This window comes from Silene latifolia, chromosome Y (genome assembly GCF_048544455.1).
Source record: "Silene latifolia isolate original U9 population chromosome Y, ASM4854445v1, whole genome shotgun sequence".
Lineage (NCBI taxonomy): Eukaryota > Viridiplantae > Streptophyta > Magnoliopsida > Caryophyllales > Caryophyllaceae > Silene > Silene latifolia.
In genome coordinates, this window is record NC_133538.1 from 164,414,197 (window position 1) to 164,420,297 (window position 6,101).

Genomic DNA, 6,101 nt, shown 5'->3' on the forward strand with positions numbered 1-6,101 from the left:
GCATTTGTGATCGATCAGTCAACAGTTTGACTTATGGCTCGTTGAACCCACCATCAATTGACTGCACAATATAATAGCCAGAGTAATCAGATCACATGGGCGATTATGGACCAAACAAATATAATGTAATTCATTTCACTTTGTGGCGTTCAATGTTGTCAGTACAATCCACATGAAAAACAAAATATTATAATAAAACGATGAAGTTATAAATAGTATATGAAAAAGATAATGTATCAAATCCATAATCAAGTACTACAACTCAGGAACACGTTTAATTCCCATGGAAATAACGTGCCCTACATGCTTATCATAATTCAACGGTTTAGTGAGAGGATCCGCGATGTTATCATCCGTCGCAATCTTGTCTATCACTATCTCCTCTTGCTCCACGTAATCACGGATCAGGTGAGCTTTCCGATGTACATGTCTAGATTTGTTGCTAGACTTTGGCTCCTTAGCCTGGAAGATGGCACCTCTATTGTCACAATAGATGGTGATCGGGTCATTCGAACTAGGAACTACCGTAAGTCCTTGTAAGAACTGACGCATCCATATCACTTCCTTTGCTGCCTCCGAAGCGGCATAGTACTCGGATTCAGTAGTAGAATCTGCTACAACACTCTGTTTGGAACTCTTCCAGCTGACCGCAGCACCATTAAGAGTGAAGACGAACCCGGACTGAGATTTTGAGTCATCTCGATCCGTTTGGAAGCTAGCATCTGCGTAACCGATTGCGCATAGCTTAGTATCGCCTCCATAAATCAATACCCTATCCTTAGTCCTCCGTAGGTACTTGAGGATATTTTTAACAGCTATCCAGTGTGTTTCACCTGGATTCTTTTGGTACCGACTCGTCATACTCAATGCATATGCCACGTCCGGACGTGTGCATATCATGGCATACATGATTGATCCTATTGCAGATGCATAAGGAACACGACTCATGCGCTCAATCCCTTCAGGCGTCGTGGATGACTGAGACTTGCTCAACTGCATCCCAGATGTCATTGGAAGGTTCCCCTTCTTGGAGGTGGTCATGCTGAACTTCTCAAGAATCTTATCCAAATAAGACTCCTGACTAAGTGATAACGTCCGTCGTGATCTATCTCGGTAGATACGGATTCCCAAAATGCGCTGTGCCTCACCCAGATCTTTCATCTGGAAATGGTTCTTCAACCATTCTTTAACCGAAGACAGGAGAGGAATGTCATTCCCAATCAGGAGTATGTCATCAACATACAATATCAATAATACAATCTTGCTCCCACTCGACTTGATATATAAGCATGGTTCTTCGACCGATCGAGTGAAACTATACTCTTTTATCACTTGGTCGAAACGATGATTCCAACTCCGAGAAGCTTGCTTAAGTCCATAAATGGAGCGCTTAAGCTTGCATACTTTTTTAGGATGTTCAGGATCTATGAAACCTTCGGGTTGCACCATGTACAACTCTTCCTCCAAATAACCGTCTAAGAAGGTGGTTTTCACACCCATTTGCCAAATTTCATAATCATGAAAAGCGGCAATCGCTAAGATTATCCGAATGGAACGTAGCATGACTACAGGTGCAAAAATCTCATCATAATGCAATCCGTGCACTTGAGTGAAACCTCTTGCCACTAGTCGTGCCTTTTAGGTATCTGGTTGCGCGTCTAAAGAACGCTTTATTTTGTAAAGCCATTTGCACTGTAGAGGTTTTACCTTATTAGGTAAATCAACTAGATCCCATACGTCATTCTCATACATAGAGTCCATCTCGGATTGCATGGCTTCGAGCCATAGCTTTGAGTCGGAACAGGCCATAGCACCTTTATAGGTAGCGGGTTCATTACTCTCTAGGAGTAAAATGTCATTCTCCTCGACCATACCAATGTATCTGTCCGGAGGATGAGAGACTCTACCCGACCTCCTAGGTTCCTCAGGAATATTAACCGTGTCATCAGTTGGAGGAACAACTTCCTCCATCCGTTCCTCGGTTGTTGGTTCTGGAATCTCCGACAGCTCGAAGGTTCTATTACTCATCTTGTTCTCTAGAAATTCTTTCTCTAAGAACGTCGCACTAGTCGCAACAAAAACTCGATGTTCGGTAGGCGAATAGAAGTAATGACCAAATGTTCCTTTTGGATAACCTATAAAGTATGTCTTGACCGATCGCGGGCCGAGCTTATCCTCGTGTCTCCACTTGACATAAGCCTCGCAGCCCCAAACCCGAATAAAGGACAAGTTAGGTACCGTTCCCTTCCATATTTCATATGGAGTCTTGTCAACATATTTAGTTGGACTTCGGTTAAGTATAAGAGCAGCTGACAAAAGAGCAAAACCCCATAATGAATCAGGCACTACCATGTGACTCATCATGGATCGAACCATATCAAGTAAGGTTCGATTTCTCCGCTCGGACACACCATTTAATTGAGGTGTTCCAGGTGGAGTTAACTGCAAAACGATTCCACAGTCTTTAAGGTGTTGATCAAACTCATTTGAAAGATATTCGCCACCCCGATCTGAACGGAGTGCTTTAACCTTTTTACCCAATTGGTTTTCAACCCTGTTCTGGTATTCCTTGAATTTCTGAAAGGACTCACTTTTATGCTTCATTAAGTAGACATATCCGTATCTACTCAAATCGTCCGTGAAAGTGATAAAATATCTATAGCCATCTCTAGCGGTAATTGACATAGGTCCACAAACATCAGTATGTATGAGTCCTAATAGGTCACTAGCGCGCATTCCAACACCTTTGAAGGAAATTCGAGTCATTTTTCCAATGATACATGATTCACACGTGCCATATGTAGAAAATTCGAATGCGGGAATAGTCCCATTATCGACGAGTTTTTTACGCGTTTCTCATTTATATGTCCCATTCGACAATGCAACATATAGGTTTGATCTTTGTCACCAACCTTTAATTTCTTATTATTCATGTGTAATACTTCTGTGGTTTGATCTAAGATGTAAATTCCATTCATGGAAACCGCTTTACCATATATCATTTCATTGAAAGAGAAAATACAGCTATTATCCTTTATTAAAAATGAAAATCCGTCTTTATCAAGTACGGAAACTGAAATAATGTTCTTAGACAAACTGGGTACATAGTAACAGTTATTTAAAAATAACTCAAAACCACTAGGGAGTTGGATTACATATGTTCCCTTCGAGACAAAGAAAGAACTCTAGCTCCATTCCCGACTCGCAGGTCCACATCACCCTTTCCGAGAGGTGTGATGTTTCTTAGGCCCTGCAAATGAATACACAGATGAGAACCACAACCAGTATCAAGTACCCAAGTTCCGAAACTTGCATGGTTAATCTCAATCATATGAATATAAGATGATATACCAACAGGAACGACGCGGCCTGCTTTGATGTCCTCACGGTACACGGGACAGTTCCTCCTCCAATGTCTAGTCTTGTGACAATGGTGGCACTCAATGTCATCGCTCTTGCTCTTTGCCTTGCCTTGTGAGCCACTAGTCTCACCAGGCGCACTCTTACCGTTTCCTAGCTTTTTAAACTTTGGCTTACCTACAGCTAGGTCGCCATGAGCCTTGCTCTTGCCTTTACCCTTGTTGGAAATCGTGAGAGCATCCTGCTTCATGCTCCCACTCAATTTCATATCCTTTTCGGTCTGTACGAGAAGGGAGTGTAGCTCGTGAGGACTCTTTTTCAAGTCATTCATGTAGTAGTTCGCCCTGAAAAGGTGAAAACCATCATGAAGAGAATGAAGCATTCGGTCAATGACAATGCTCTCACTAATTTTGCAATCAAGAGCCTCCAGCTTCTCGACATTCTCAATCATGTGAAGAATGTGTGGGCTAACCGGTTGGCCCTTCTGGAGTTTCGCATCAAAGAAGCGACAGGTATGCTCATATGTAACGATTCTCGGTGCTTTTGAGAACTCGTTAGTGAGAGTGGTGAAAATCATGTTCGCACCTTGGGCAATGAAGCGTCTCTGCAAATTGGTTTCCATTGCAAAGATGAGTACGTTCTTTATCGCACCCGCTTCCATAACGAAGTCACTATAAGCGAGTGACTCGTTGACTCCTGCATTGGGGCCTGGGTTTACCGGTATTGGCTCAGTTAAGTACCTGAGCTTACCATCAGCAATGGCAGCATTCCGTAGTGCCGCCTCCCGATCCGCAAAGTTGGACCCGTCGTTTTTCGGCGTGTGAACCGATTCATTTGGTCCATGAATATTTTCAGCCAGGACTCGCGTCCAAGTGTGGCACTAGGCATTTGGATTGCGTTATTTCCGGACATTTTGTTGTAACAAAGATTATCAAAATAAACGTGTTCTACATCATGAGAAGAAGAATAAAAATAATAAGCATGTGCATCGTTTATATTTTTAAGTCTAATGAACTACCACATAACGCGAAGACTCAAAACATTTATACAATTGACCTCCCTCAATAATTATATAAATAATCCCAAGACTCAATTATCTGTAAATTGATAAGCTAACCTTTTAGCTAATTCTACCGTTAGAATTCTTGGTCGATAAATTTCTGTAAATTCTATCTTTAGTCCATCATAATCACGAGAAACTCTTCGGACTATGATGTTGAGGTAAACTAAGTCAACACAACTACTTACCCAACGTAGAAGGGGTCATATTATGCCTACCGATGAAGAAGGGATTCATAGTTGTTTACCCTTATAAAGACTAATCTCAATTTCCGTTTTAGAGGAAGATCCCATCAACTTCATTTTAATTCATTTTAAATGAATTAATATCTAGCATGCGTGAATGAATAAACTAAGGTGATGGCTTAAAAGCATGTGACATCTGTATGTCTATGAAAACTAACATACAACCTATATGTGTCAATTTTCATGCATTTTAGTAGTAGGTGGTTTGGTTTTAGGCGGAATATGATGCATAAACTATCATGTGAATGAAAAGCAATATGAATGAAAACGTAAAACAATAAAAGTACTAGTGTAGCCTATCCTATCAAAATGAACATTAAATACAAGTTTGGAATCCATCCTTGGACCCGCGAAGCTTGTCTTGATGTTCCATCTTGATCCATGTAGCGGGAGTGAGCTCCAATCTCCATCTTTAGTCTTCTTTTGAAAAATACAATAAATAAAATTTACATAATAAACCTATTTATTACATTCTAATTTCAAAACCCAAAACTAAAGAAAAATAAAGGAGATTCGAGATCTCATAATTACATAAAAATTATGTTTCCTTCATTACGAAAACATAATTAACTAAGGCCACACTAAGTATTACAAATTACAACCGATTGCAAAAAAAATACGTAAATAAATTCATTCAACGATTCTTTCAACAAAAATAAAATGCATCAACTAAAAATAAATTAAACAGACATGACACAATTCCTTAATTATGTTGATTAATTTTATCCAAACCACCTATTTAAATCAAATTAAGTGACAATTCCTCAATTAATCACATTAAATTTAATCTTAATTCATATTAAACTTGTAATATGAATTTAATCCATCAATATTTTAAACTGCTTTAAAATAATTTGATATCTTAAAATTGTGAACCGTTTCACAACAATTAATCATACATTGTAAAGGTAATGTATAATTAATATTGGCCAAAACAAACAAAAACAAAATCCCTTTTTTTTTATATGTCTCGGCTAATCAAGGAAAAACCAAACAAGTTTTTTTTTTATTTTTTTTCGGCAATAACAGCAAAAACAAAAAAACAGCCCTTTTCTTATTTTGTACACGGTTTTATATGTAAAAACCGAAACAAGACAAATTTTTTTTTTTTTTTTAAATATGTCCTCTGTGAACAGTAACAGGAAAAAAAATTTCTTTTCTCTGATGCTTTTCAAATTGGCATAAACAAAAACAGCCGCAAAAAAAAACTTTAATCGGTTTTTCAGGAGAAACCGAAAGAAGAAAACAGATTTTTTTTTAATAATACTGTTCATCCGTGAACAGTAACGGAAACGAAAAAAAAATTCCACGGCTAAAAAAAAATCCAGCCGATTATATTTTTTTCTCGCAAACCCTAATTATTGTTTACAAACAATTTTATGAAAATCATCAAAATTAAAATTCGTGGCCTTGGCTCTGATACCACTTGTGGGATT